The following is a 14,080-nucleotide window of genomic DNA, read 5'->3' on the forward strand; positions in this document are numbered from 1 at the left end:
TGTTATTTTGATAAACACCCTGTGGGAGATGCTCTTATGGTTTGACATGGTGACAATGGGACTGTTGAAGGATGCTTTGGGAAAATTTTGCTAGCTGGTGGATACCATTTTTACTACTGAAGTTGTTAATGATTGGCACTGTGCCTAACAAGAAAAGATACATATTGTTTTCCAAACCTAGTGGATTCACAAACAATGGAGGAAGCTCAAAACAAAGAAATCTAGGACACAAACTAAATAATCAATCGCATCATTTATTCATTCCACAAAACTTCTGGTCAAGCAATAGAGAATCGGTCAAGAATGATGGTGTCGATACTAATAATTAATAAATTCTTCCAATCAGCTAGTTTACTTCTGCATAGCAAATATAAACCTGTCTAAATAGAAACCAGAAATCACCCATCAGTACTCATCCTATTCCTGCTGCAACCTCCGACGAGGTATGGTTCGGTTTGTTTTGGATTAGTGTTCTGTTTTTACTGTCAGATTATGAACTGCACTACACTCATCCTTTTGCCAAATACAGCATTTAAAGAAATCAATATATATTTTATTTGCTTTTACTAATGAAAAGTTTGAGATAGACACTGTCTCCCATCTCTATTGACACTCCACTACTGCAAGTATTTATTATCTGATGTGATGGTTCTTCTATTACCATGAGATTTTAACACACTGATTACATTTCCTACAACTGCAAGCATGTACAATTCTTGTAGAATTTTTGAAGTGGAAACAGGAACTGAATAGAACCAACTATTTCAACAGATCAGAACAAAAAACATTTCAGGATGGATGCATGAAACAGTGGTATGTTTGTCAACTAGCAATGGAACGTGTAAACTGTCCAGCAAGAATTGAAGCCACAGTAAATGAAGAAACTGAGCACATAACTGTATTTTCATGTTGTTCATGCACAGCAACCACAAACCCTTCGTAAGCATGGCTATTTCAACTGAATTTCAACAAAATTTTAGTGTTCCCCCTTCCTTATATGCATAAATAAGTCTAAGGATTGGGTTTAGAAAGTTGAGAAGATATTGTGACAGAAGTCTACTTACAGTGCATGAGTCATCTAAAGAAAGATGGTAGTTGTCGTCCTCAGAAGAATGTCTTGACACAAAATTTTAGATTGAGTATACCAAAAAAATACTCGTACCAGGTGTTGTTAAACAGCTTCTTTGCATGGAAATTTATTATAATACCTTTGAAACATTAAAATAGCAACAAATATTTTCCCTCTTGTAACGTTCTTTAATGAGATTGGACTATTTTTTTGCAGGGTCAATCTGAAGAGAGTGAGTGTCGCACACACACACACACATATGTATATATATTGTAGTGTGACATTGGGTTAATTATGGGATCGAGTCACGCTGGGTCGTAGCTCAATTAAGCTACATAAGATTTCAATTTGGGTCACGCTTGACCACCTCTACCCTGAATGGTGTGGACCAAGGGTGGTGGGAGCCTTAGTCGACCACTTGCTTGATGATTTGGCCCTCGGCTATTGGCATCGGCGACAGTTGGGCAGAGATGGGTGCACTGGAGATGGCGGGAGATTGCTGGCCTAGATGTTGACAGCGATAGGAGGCAGCAGGAGTTTTGGTGGCTTATCACTGGACCGCTACTTCTCTGGACTTGGGCTGGCTTCTTGCTCTCTGTAGTCCAGACTGCTGCAATCGTACCGCACGCTTGTTGCGACCTCGTGATGGTGTGATCTTGTCAATCAGCGTCAACGGTGTCTATGTACCATCTCCAGGTTTATTTTTATACTTCAGAATTCCTTTGAGATGTGGTGGACTTTGCACCTCAAGATATTCACCTGGGGTATTCCTTGATGCTGGTGGAAAGTTATAGTGGAGGTGCAATCACTGCTGGTAAGGGCCGTTGCCTTGCTGACTGTGCAGAGCTGAGTGGAAATTTCTTATTACTAGACTCTGCATCCGGTAGAAATTGGGGTGAATGAGCATTCAACCAATGAGCTTCAGAGCTATGCTTTAACAAATGGAGATTTCAATTTTTATGGTCCCAATTCCTTCATATCTCTCTCTCTCTCTCTCTCTCTCTCTCTCTCTCTCTCTCTCTCTCTCTCTCTCTCTCTCACACACACACACACACACATATATATATATATATATATATATATATATATATATATGTATACACGTATGTATGATTGATTTGGTTAAAACTCACATACACATATGTATAAATGAAACAAGATGAAGAACTCCAAATAAAAAAGATGTGATATTATACCCAATTCATAACATGAAGAACTGTTCCAAATAGAAAATATTATTGGCATGTGTTACTTTCTTCTCATTACACATTGAGTGTTTGGGAAGGTGTTGAAAACAGAATGTTATAATACAGTGGCACTTAATTGAACCTAATGACATGGAGAAAAATCTGACATGATGGGAAGAAATTTGTCATATCCGCCATCAGCATTCAAAATACTTCCAGAATCGCCTATTGGTTTGTAAACAACCGAAATTTCCCGTGTTTAAATTTAGTTTATTGCATTCTGTAATAAGTGTAATGGAATAGTGAATGTGAGAATTTTAATTGTGAAATTTTGAAAAATCTTGACATGATGGGAAAAAAATGGATGTCATTTCTGTGATCTGCACTCAAAATACTATTATGCTTTCAGAATCGCCTACTGATTTGAAATCATCCAAATTTTTCCCACAAAATGGAGGACTGTGATATTATATAATTGCAGCAATTTAAAATAAGGAAGTCTAATTACTGAGTTATGACAACTCATCATATCACATTAAATAACTCCTAAATTGTTCTCATATAGCATTATAGCACTTTAAAATGTCTTGTGACATTTTAAGTGAACTTCTTTGTAGACCCAGAGAATGCAAAAAGAAGAAGAAGAAGTTTTTGAAATGTTGCAAGCCTTTTTAAAGTGTTGTAGTTACACCGAAAAATTGGTGGATTATTATGAGCGTCCCTACTTCAATTTGATGTAATCAAGATTCTTGTTGTTTGGGTTAACCTGGAGAGGGAGGGAAATGGCATAGAAATATATACAAATACGGAAAAATAATAATGCTAATTTGACTAGCTCTGTTTATGCCCCTGCTGCCCATTCTTTTCTGTCATGTGCAATAAAAACAAGCCGCTGCAGTGTAGGTATCAGTCAGCAGTCCCACAAAAGACTTACACAGAAGGGTAGGAATCCACAACCCTCCCTCGACACAGTGACATTCATTTATTTCCCAAGAACTCCGGAATCGGCCCAGCATGATGATAATGGTGGTTTTGAAAATGTCCACGTTCTTACCCAAGAGTTTGTAAGCAAGAAATGGCAATGGATGATTTGTTTCATTTTTCTACATAGCATTGACCACTAGGCAGTTACATGTCTTCGATGTCACATTTGGGTGCAGCACATCAGTTCTGCCTTGGTTCTTGTCATCTGCTTTCCAGAAGGGTACAGCATTTCTCGAAAATCTAGGTGGAACTTCCTGTATTGGACCCCCAAGTCACAAGGGTGAATGAACCTTTGAAAAGGACATATCTTGACTAAATAGTTGTTTCTCTTGGCTGCTCGTCTAGTCACTCAAGATCATTGGCAACAGTGGAGAAAATTCAAAAGATACTTATCGATACCATCACGGCTCCCTCCTACTGTTTTTATGAATTCTTGTTCAGATTTCTGGCCTTCCCGATGGCATTGTCACCTTGTAATCAAGGGGTCCCAGGTTCGATACCCGGTGGAGGCACATAGTGTTTCGGATCCCACTTTAAACTGCAGGTCCAGTCCCAATTAGCCTTAATGTGCATAAAGTGGACTTAAAACACCAACTCAATCAATCAATCAAATTGTTCAGATTTCTGTACAGCAATCGCAACAATTTTTCACAAGAGTAGAGTGGTTTAAGGAGTAAAAAACTCTGGAAATACATTTATTTGAATTTGAACTTAAAATTTTGGGTGCGTCAGCACGTAGGCTATTTTGCACCTGTCACGTTATACGGGGTCCAGCCCTTACCATAACTAAAATAGCATAATTGCAATGTTGTTTTACTAAAATATTCTTACTTGTTAAAAGCTAAGATATGAGAAGACTTGTTAAAAGCTAAGATATGAGAAAATGCCATGTAATTCAAGTGGTGACATTTTATGATAAATAATAATATTTTTTTGTGACTTGCAAACTGTAAGTTATAGCAATTACTGCCATGTAGAACAAAATAAGGAAAGAACATTTGACTGCCATAACTAGGGGTGTCCAAGGATAAAAATTTGTGATGAGAACATGTGTAAAATTCAAGATTTTGACCATGTTCACAAATTTTGCAAGTTTCCCATCCCGAAACTGGTCCAGAAATGGCAAATTTTATCAGTTCCGTATGATAGGATTTCCCTCCCCAATCATGTTTTGGGAAACTTACAAAATTTGTGAACTGTAGGAGCTGGAGTCATTGGCTGTGAGTATGAAACTATTTTCGCAACAATTGGCACCCACATCTATTTGATTAACGATAAAGAGAAAATCCTCCCCCATCTTGACGAAGAGATCTCACGGTGAAAATCTTGAATTCTACACACTATCCCCTCCCTCTTAAGTGATTGTTTTTGCACTTCTGGAATAAAAAAATATTAATTTCAAAAAAATTTAGACACTTTTAGCAGAAAAAATACCAAGAAATAACCATTTCCCAACACAATCCTTCGGAATTTCTTGATTCCTCGGGATCTCGAAAAGTCGAAAATCATTTCCCCAAGTTGGCAATTCACATGCTGTCATTTTGAATTACTTTTCTTTTATACAGTAACCTTTGATGCAAAAACATTGATCACTGGTGCCACGATGGAGAGCAGATTAAGTGCTCTCTGCTTGATATCAATGCATCATGAAAAATTTCAAAATGATAAAGAATTGTTCATCATCAAAGTGATAGATATTTATGGAAAGGAAGCAAGGCGAATCCAAATTCTATTTAAATAGTGGACTCAAGTCGGAATTTGTCAACAGCGCCAAGGTATTTTCACTCAATTTCAATTTTGTAATTTGTAAAATAATAATAACAAGAAAAGGTAACAACTTCTGTAACTCAGGGTCAAGATATGAAATCTTACTTTGAGTCTCCCTGAGAAAAAATCCTGCGGCCACCTTTGTACCACATTACAATTGTTAAGTTTGGATTTAACTCCATCCCTTATCACAAACCTCTGTTTTACTTCTTTTGTATTGACCTGTGTTATCTCTCATGGCTCAATACTGTTGTCTTCATTACATTTAGCCATTGCATCATTCACCATAACATGCTTTTCCTTGTTCCCAGACAAAAATTGTTGGCAAAGAACCACTATTGAATTTTCTGGGTGCCTTTGCATAATTCTATTGCTGTGTTGTTCCTAAATAGTATTCATTATTTGTTTAGTTGACCTCTGTGGCAGCGGGTGACCACAGTGTGCTAAGATGGTGGGTGTCCCAGGTTTCGAATCCCAGGCTGGACATGGGTGTTCTTTATGACTGTCTCGTCACCATATCATCACTCATTCTCTTCATCATGAATAGACAAAAGTGACAGAAAAGTGATACTAAATAACAAAAATACGTTTGTTTTTCCGTTTAAGTGATCTTGCAGGGTGGCAACTTTAGGACCATGATAATATTCAAGTATAATTCCCAGTTTCAAAGGCGAATTTTCCAAAAATTCAAGGGTACATGCAGATAGATGTTCTCTCTATTTCAATCCTACATATTAGTACCGTCTCTCTCCACCCACAACACAGATATAGTAACAATATAAAGGGTCTTAGTCATTCCATTGTATCCAAAAATTCTAATTCAATTAAATGGTGTACATACTTAAAAAAATATTTAATTTATGGTGCAGAGTTTACATTTGCCATTTAACATTCTAAGACTCGAAATGCATCTACAAACATAAATCACAAATGTTATGGCATATACTAATCTATGAAAAATTGTTAATTGTATAAAAATTTCAAACTCAATTTAACATCAACTTCGAGATATTTTATCTTGCAATAATCTTCCATCTGTCAGATACATTGTTCTGCAAAGGATACTAACAAAGTAAACGGATTGAGAGAATTCTGTTCTATTTTCCTTCTTTGATAAAAATAAAGCTGAACTGTGAAAAACGTGCTTCAGTGAATTTATAGACATGTATAAATTCAATGGAATTTTGATTCACAAAAGTTGCTAGTTTCACGTGCACAGAGAAAAATCCATGCAGAATTAGAATTGGAAATGGTCGGGAAAAAATGACTTTCTTCAAAAAAGAAACCTGATGTTTTTTCTGCGGCTTTTTTCACAAAAAGTGTGTCAAATCAATGAAAATACTGGAGTTGGCAGTATTTTTCCTGTTTCATTGTTTTCGTTTAGCTTCCTACTGTAAACTGGACACTCATTTCAAAATATAAAATACAATTTACAATATGAAATTCGTAGCTAGACATAAACATTGTTGAAACGGTTCCTACCGAGTGTTATCTTCATATTTTGGTTGGCTTATTAAATAAATCTATGTAGTATAAACATATTCACATAATTAGAGTAGTTTTGTATGTTTTTTTTAATATAACCTAATAGTATGATGAGTAAGATACTATTTACAATGTTTGAATTTGTTATACGAACACGTACATGAAGCAAAAAAGAAAATACTGCTCTACCTTTAGAAAGTTAGTATCAAATCTCTTTACATTAAATTTTGTGTTCAGTAAAATATGTATATTTGTATTCTGGCTTTCCAGTACATCATGTATAATTTGGATAAATGGCTGCTAACCCTGGTCACAGAGCAACTAGTGGTGTATTTTCGCTGCTTGTTGCAAAATTCTCAACATTTGTGAGACCTCAGCCCAGTAAATTTATTTCTTACAAGTCGATGCCCTGATCCCAACAATTTCACTGATAAATACATTTCTGATCTTTAAAGTTTATATGGAAATTAATATGCAACCTTAATTAATATTTATATATCAACTCTGGCATAATCATGGTTCAATTATGTATAGACTTGCTGTCAAATATAAAATTAATTTAAATTTGTCATCAATCCCTGGGTGCAATGGATTTTTGCAGCCTAGCAGTTGAAAAACACTGGCACTAAAACTGAAGCAGAAGCAAATAAGACTGGTCGCAAATGTCAAGCAAAAAAATCCTATTTTAGAACTCTGGACTGGACCTACAGATTGAAATGAGATCCGAAGCACTCTGACCACTGAGGTTCAACCTTCTTGTTACAAGGCAACATTAATAATTTATTCCACTCCAGAGGCCCATTCGTGATTATAAAAGGAAACTTCTATCAAAAAGCCGGCCTTTTTACAACAATAGTACTAGCAATTTGTTCTCTGTGATTTACAGGCTAAATTAAATCTTAATGTCTGATGAAGTAGCTAACAATCTTGTTAAGTTTAGAGAATATTCAGACCAAAGCAACACATGACAGTGGGGGGCCATGACAACTGACATGGGCCCCTTCAGTCTATAACCAAGCATCCACCATGTATGCACAAGCAAGACCGAGGTGAAATGATGTGTGCCATTGAAGGAGCTTTCAGACTGAAGTCACAGATGACGAGCGACACAGTCTCCTTCAGTATAAAGCAAAACATTCACCGTGCATGTAAGAACAACAGACCAAAGCGGCATGATGCATGCCATTGAGAAACAGTGTAGTCTGAGCAACATGCAAGTGACATGTTTAGCTCGTTGTCGCACTTTGTTTCAAAAGGTTGAATGGTTTACTGAGAGTCTGCTTTCAAGTGACACATGTCACTTGTTGCTTCGGTCTGAAAGTGTCCTGAGAAAATAGTACAGGCCAAGTAACAAGTGACACTTGCTTCGGGGTCATTCGATGTCAATTCATCCAGGTTATGTCACCCACCATCCCCGACTTTGACTAAATTCAGTATACTTATACAATTTTTATGCTGATTACAAAAACGACAATATTTTTTAGATTGGTCAAGGGGTTCAGAAGTTAACACACTTTCTAAAATCTCCGTGTACGCCACTTGCGGCTCCACTTTGAATGACACGCATTAGGTTATAAATGATAGTATCTTTCCTCAGGTTTGCCGTAGAAACTTCAAGTTTCTTTTCTTTTGTTAAAAATGGTGTAAGCTTTCATTTAAATAAGGTTTCAGATGAATGTATTAATAACCATGTATTTTTATGTATAGTTTCATGTAATTTTTAGAAGAATAAATTACGGTACTTGTTTACTATCCTTCGTACAGATTTCGTACATAGCCCCACGAACCATTTCCAGTAAGGTTAGGTTAGGTAGGGTCACTATAGGTTACAATAGTTAAAAATTGGTTTTGAAAAAAATATTCGTAGCCCCACACACCATTCTCGCATAGCCCCACAGGTGTCCGAAGGATAGTAAGCATTTACCTAAATTACTTACTCAATAGCGAATTTCGTGCAATACCCCCCCCCCCTTCAATTTCCCACCAATTTTATATGTGGGTAGCTCGGAGTGTGTACTAATGCCTGATGGAAGAATTGGGATGGGCGGTTCAGAGACAGGGTGATAAAAAAACCTGAGGAAAAATAACAATCATTTATAACCTATTGTGTGTCATTCAAGGTGGAGCCGCAAGTGGTGTACACAGAGATTTTAAAGAGCACATAACTTCTGAACCCCTTGACCAATCTAAAAAATAGTTGTCATTTTTGTAATTAGCATTAAAAATGCTATAAATATACCGAATTTCATCAAAATCGGGGATGGTGGGTGACATTTTCACAAAATTGTGGATGATTTGACATGGAATGATCCTTCGGTTCGAAATGCTGCATTTACTTCTAAAGGTTGGTTTGCAGGAGCCACGAGTCGCTTCCATCTCAAAGCACTGTTAAACAAGATATATACACACATTTACATAATACGTATACTCCTGCATATGTGTTGTGAACAGTGAAACAGTTCCGAAACATCGAATATTTTGATATTAACATTTGTTTCATATTTCACGACATCAACATTTAAATTGAGACACAAACATGTGAAAGGTAGTTTTAAGCAGTAATCAGAATGCTACATTTTAAAAGTAGCTTCACTACAGCTACTCTTCCAAAATGTAGCTTTGCTACACCTACATTTACCCAAAAGTAGCTCGCTACTTTTGCACTACTCCTGCATAAAAAAATTAAACTACCATATGAATATTCAAGAGAAGTCCATAGTATTACTGGAAAATAGATTGTTATTTCTCATGATTACCATCATTCGATAACTTTCATAGCAGTGTTACTTCAGCTACTTATTTTTACTATAATGTTTGAGAATATCACACCTATGCAAGTGGTATATAATTTCAATTTTGATATATGAGCATTGCAATTACAGTGTTACCAAAATTAGTGATTACAGCTATACACAAATAAATTTTGGTAGGATTATTTATGTTTACATATCAACATATTTTTCTTGAGAATATTAAGGAACAATAATTGGAGGGTAAACTATGCTCTGTAATGATCGATCATTTCTCTTATTAAATATTCCTGCTGTCCACATGGAAGATTAATGAAACGAGGTCTTACACATGTGCATGTTCTCAAGAAGCATAACAAAAATATTTTTCATTGATTACTTTTTAAAAATTAATTGGAATTTATCATATTATTGAAATTAACTATAATGTGTTGTGCAAAATGGGGAAAAAATAAAAAATTGATATTTATCAGTTTTATCTTCTTATCCCTTAAATAAAATGAATTGTTTGGGGGAAGATGTTTGCTCGAACCTTGGCAATAGCTGGGGTATTCTTCTATGGTATAAATGCAAAACAGGTGAAGCAATGCTTTATGTAAGTTTTCATGTTGGGAATGCTTCCCTGAAGACACAGTGGAAACTCTTGTCACCTTGTAATGAAAGGGCCCAGGTTCGATACCCAACGGAGGCACATACTGGTTCGGATCCAGTCTTGATTAACTTATATGTGAATAAAGTAGACTCAAAACAAAAACTAGGCAAGATGCGTAGTTGGGAGGATAGAATCCTCCTGCTCTTCCATTCCCCAAACTGCTCATCTTCATTCATCCTCATTCTCACAAGCCAAACATGGCAGAAAGTGACTATAGATAAAGAGAAGTACAAAATGAACCATTCATCTTCATTGTCATGATTAGTGAAACTTACAGGAAAGTGACATAAAAGTAGGAAAAATACATAAATTTGGAAACTGTATATTAACTAAAGAAAATTGTCGTTAGTGCAGAAATGTCAATAACTCAAACATACTTTTTAACAATATCATAAAATGTATTGACGAAACTGATATGTAAACCCGAGTGTTCTAAACATATTGTAATTTTAAAATTTCTGAACAAATAGTATGACGAAAATAATTGTAATTCCAGAAAGTGTATGTCTATCGTTCTTATAACAATAATATCTTGCTGGTGAGATCCTACATACGAGATACTGACAATGATCAATGCTGTCAACTTATTGAGCCATTGCTGGCACTACTGCTTTGCCATTGTAGTGGAAAAGGATTGTTCGTTTTTGTACTGCAAGTGGTTTTACATAGTAATTAATAACATTTTGCAGCCTCTTGCACCATTGATATCCATAGGATTTGCTTCGGGGGCAGTGCAATCAAGGCACATTTTTCCTCAAAATAGCGATGCAGCTCAAAAAAACATAGCTGTTAGCCGGAATATATTCATATAATATGCTAGTTAGTTATCTGGATATTAGAATTATTCAGATACATGGATGTCTATAATCTGCGATATCAAGATATTTATAATCTAGATTATCCATATTTACATGTAATGGACTTTGTCTTTATGAACCTCCTGCAAAAGTAAGTGTTATTGTTGATTTTTATACGCTCTTGTTATATTCAAAATTTACCTCAAAATGCTGAGAAGAAATGTAGCTGTAGCGAAATTTTCGCTACAACTACAGGAATTTTGTAGCTTCGCTACCGCTACAATTCTCAAAATGTAGCTCCGCTACAGCTACAAATTTTGTAGCTAGCTACAGTAGTGCGCTACTTCCGACCACTGTAATTGACATAGTTTGTTCTCCCTTTTTAATTTACCAAGTCCATGATCATCTGACTAATCAGTTTTTCCATTTTTGTATTGAATTTCCTTTCAATTAGATTTAGGGGTAATTTCATGTTATTGTAATTGTTGTAGAGCAGTGTTTTTCAACTGCCAGGCCCTGGCATCAATTATACCTGGCTGTGAGAGGTTCTCCTGAAGTTTGTGACTTGCATATCGAGCTGGAAACCACCTGGAATGTTGTATTAATTTTGGTTTCAAGTTTGACTGCGATAACAGAAAATCCTTTCGGGACAGTGGTGGTGAGTGATCTACGATCAAATCGGGGACCAAATTTGAAGGTTCATGGACTTGTCGTTCTCGAGTTAGAGTCAGAAGGGTGAACAGACTTAGCCCAAGCTGGCAACTACCAGGACACAATAAATAGGACATTTTTTCTTGGCAGTGCTGGTGAGAAATCAAACCCACTGACAGGGGACTGTCACTCGTGCAGCCTCGAAATTTGAATTACAACTGTGGGACCATTCTCGAGTCAGAGCCGGAAGAGTGAAGCAACTTGCACCCCAAGGTGGCAACTACCTGGCAAGATAGCTTTTTGTTCGAGTTTCCATTGGGTGCAATCTGGAGTTTCCCACAAATGCTTCCATGACAGTGGTGATATAACAGCTCAAACGAGCTAAATGCATAGCATCTCACCTCCAAATTTGGAGGTTGCCAGACAGACACCATGGACAATTTAGTTTGCACAGCAATTTTAAATAACAAATATACTGAAGTTCAAATAATCTGATTCATTGGAATTTTTTTGGTGTTCGAAATAGAACATTCCACTGAAAGTCAGCACTTACAAAATTAATTTAATGAAACTAGGTAGAGGAAAGTAAAAAATTCCATTAGATCCAGTTGTCATCAAGTTTAAAGCAAATGTTATATTTGTCAACAAGCCTAGACATAATTGAACTAAGGTTGTGTGTGAAAGTGCAGACTTGAAGTATTGTCTTGACAGAAGTGATGTCACCTAATGCAGTTCGAAAGCATCAAGTTCATGAGGCATCGAGATAACAGGACAGAGCACACCAAGTTACAGGCTTGGTCACATGACAAGTGGAGTTGTTCATTTGTTTGAAATTGCAGAGGTAGAAAGCCAGCAAGTTGTTTGTAGCAGTTCTTCCAATGTGTGGAAATATATGTATAAGAACATTTGCTATGTGATTTCTGTGGTGAAACACAAGTGTTTAAAATGTGGAAAAGCAACGTGTTCTCGGTTATATCTACTGATCGTATTTGGCACTGAAGTCAAAGTGCAGTTTGAAAGATTTACACTTCCAGTCAATGCCTTCAAGACCACACTGCAAGATCATTCTCGAAGTATACTCGCTTCAAGTACAGTCTTGCATCTTTTGGACACGGCCTGATACTCTCTTTGAATATTCCATAATTCATGTATTAATGTTAAATTTTAAGGGTACATATTAATTAATGTATAAAGTTGAAAAAAATAGGATGATATTTGCGAGAAAAATTGTTGGGATCGGAGCATCAACTTTGAAAATACGAATTTACTGGGCTGTGGGCTCACAAATTTAGAGAACCACTGTTGTTCAGAGCATCCATTTTCTTGTTCACCTTCGACGCTTCATCATTTACAAATGATTTTCCTATGAGATCATGGCACATGGCAAAGAAGGAGATTTCGAATCAACATTTTTTAGAACTTTGTTTACATCACCTATCCCAATACATGTTTATAAACCTTTACTGTACACTAATGCCTTGCAATAACAAGTTAGTATTATGTCACTCATTAAGGAGAAGTCTGATTAGATAGTGTGTCTAACTTGGCTTGGATATCACCCTTTTTGTGCTACATTTTCCAGTGATTCTTCCATTTCTAGTAGATTCAGCCACATGTGATAGATATTGAAATCTAATGTGTGTCTATTCAGCCGACATCAGTGTTGCTATTAATACCATGTTCCTGGTGGATTACAGTTGTAACTTTATGCACACAAAATATGCTTGTTATGGCATGTAAGACCTTTTAACACATATTTTGATTTTTTTATTTGCTAAACAAGCTGTGATCGATCAATAGTTCCAAAGTTATTGAACCTTGCAGTTAGCTACAATACTTATTGGTCAAATATGGGTCACAATTTTTGTTGTGCACCACCTTCTTCCACAGGCTATAGCTTTAGAACTATTGCTCAGAGAAACCTAATATTTGTATAGAACCTTTCCATACATAACTGGCCCATCATCCAAATCCAAGACTTTCTGAAATTGGTCTGACAAGGAATGACCCATATAATTTATCTACTGTTATTTAAAAGTAGTTGCGGTAGCTCAGTCATTAAGGCATCTGACTACCATGCGAGAGACCCGGGATCGATCACCGGCGAGGGAGAACCAGGATTTTTTCCACCTGTTCAAGCAGCTCCGGTGCCCACCCAGCATCGTATAAAGTGGGTACCTAGAGAAAACTCGGGGGGGAGGCAGCCAGGGGCATGGTGCTGATCACATAACCCCCACCTTTGGCCGTAATCAAGAAATTGTGGGGACCTAACCTGACACCCCCTATACGCCATCATGGCATGGTGCATAGCACAGGGGAGCACTTTACTTTACTGATATTTAAAAACTGTTTAAGCTATGTATATGATGCATCATATCTGGTTGAAAATATATGTAACTTTTTGAATTTGGTATTGCCTAGCCTTTTTATATACACTCATGCTCATAAATTAAGGATAATGCTGAATCTTGTACAAAGAAATATTTGATGTGCACGTTGCAGCTTGAAATGATGTCTGGGCACTGTATCAAAGAACCTGTGTTGACTATGACCTTGACCCAGTGTGTGGTGGCGCTGTAAGCAGACAAATGACTCACAGGAGCGTAACTGCTGATAAGAGTACAGTGACTATAGGAAGTGTGCAGTTTTGTTCGGTTGTGCGAATGGTGAGTGTGTGTGTGAAATGGCTCAACGAACACATATTGATGATGTAATGAGGGGAAGGATACTTGGGCGGC

Source organism: Lepisma saccharinum, chromosome 12, assembly GCF_977018435.1.
Source record: "Lepisma saccharinum chromosome 12, izLepSacc3.1, whole genome shotgun sequence".
NCBI classification, from domain to species: domain Eukaryota; kingdom Metazoa; phylum Arthropoda; class Insecta; order Zygentoma; family Lepismatidae; genus Lepisma; species Lepisma saccharinum.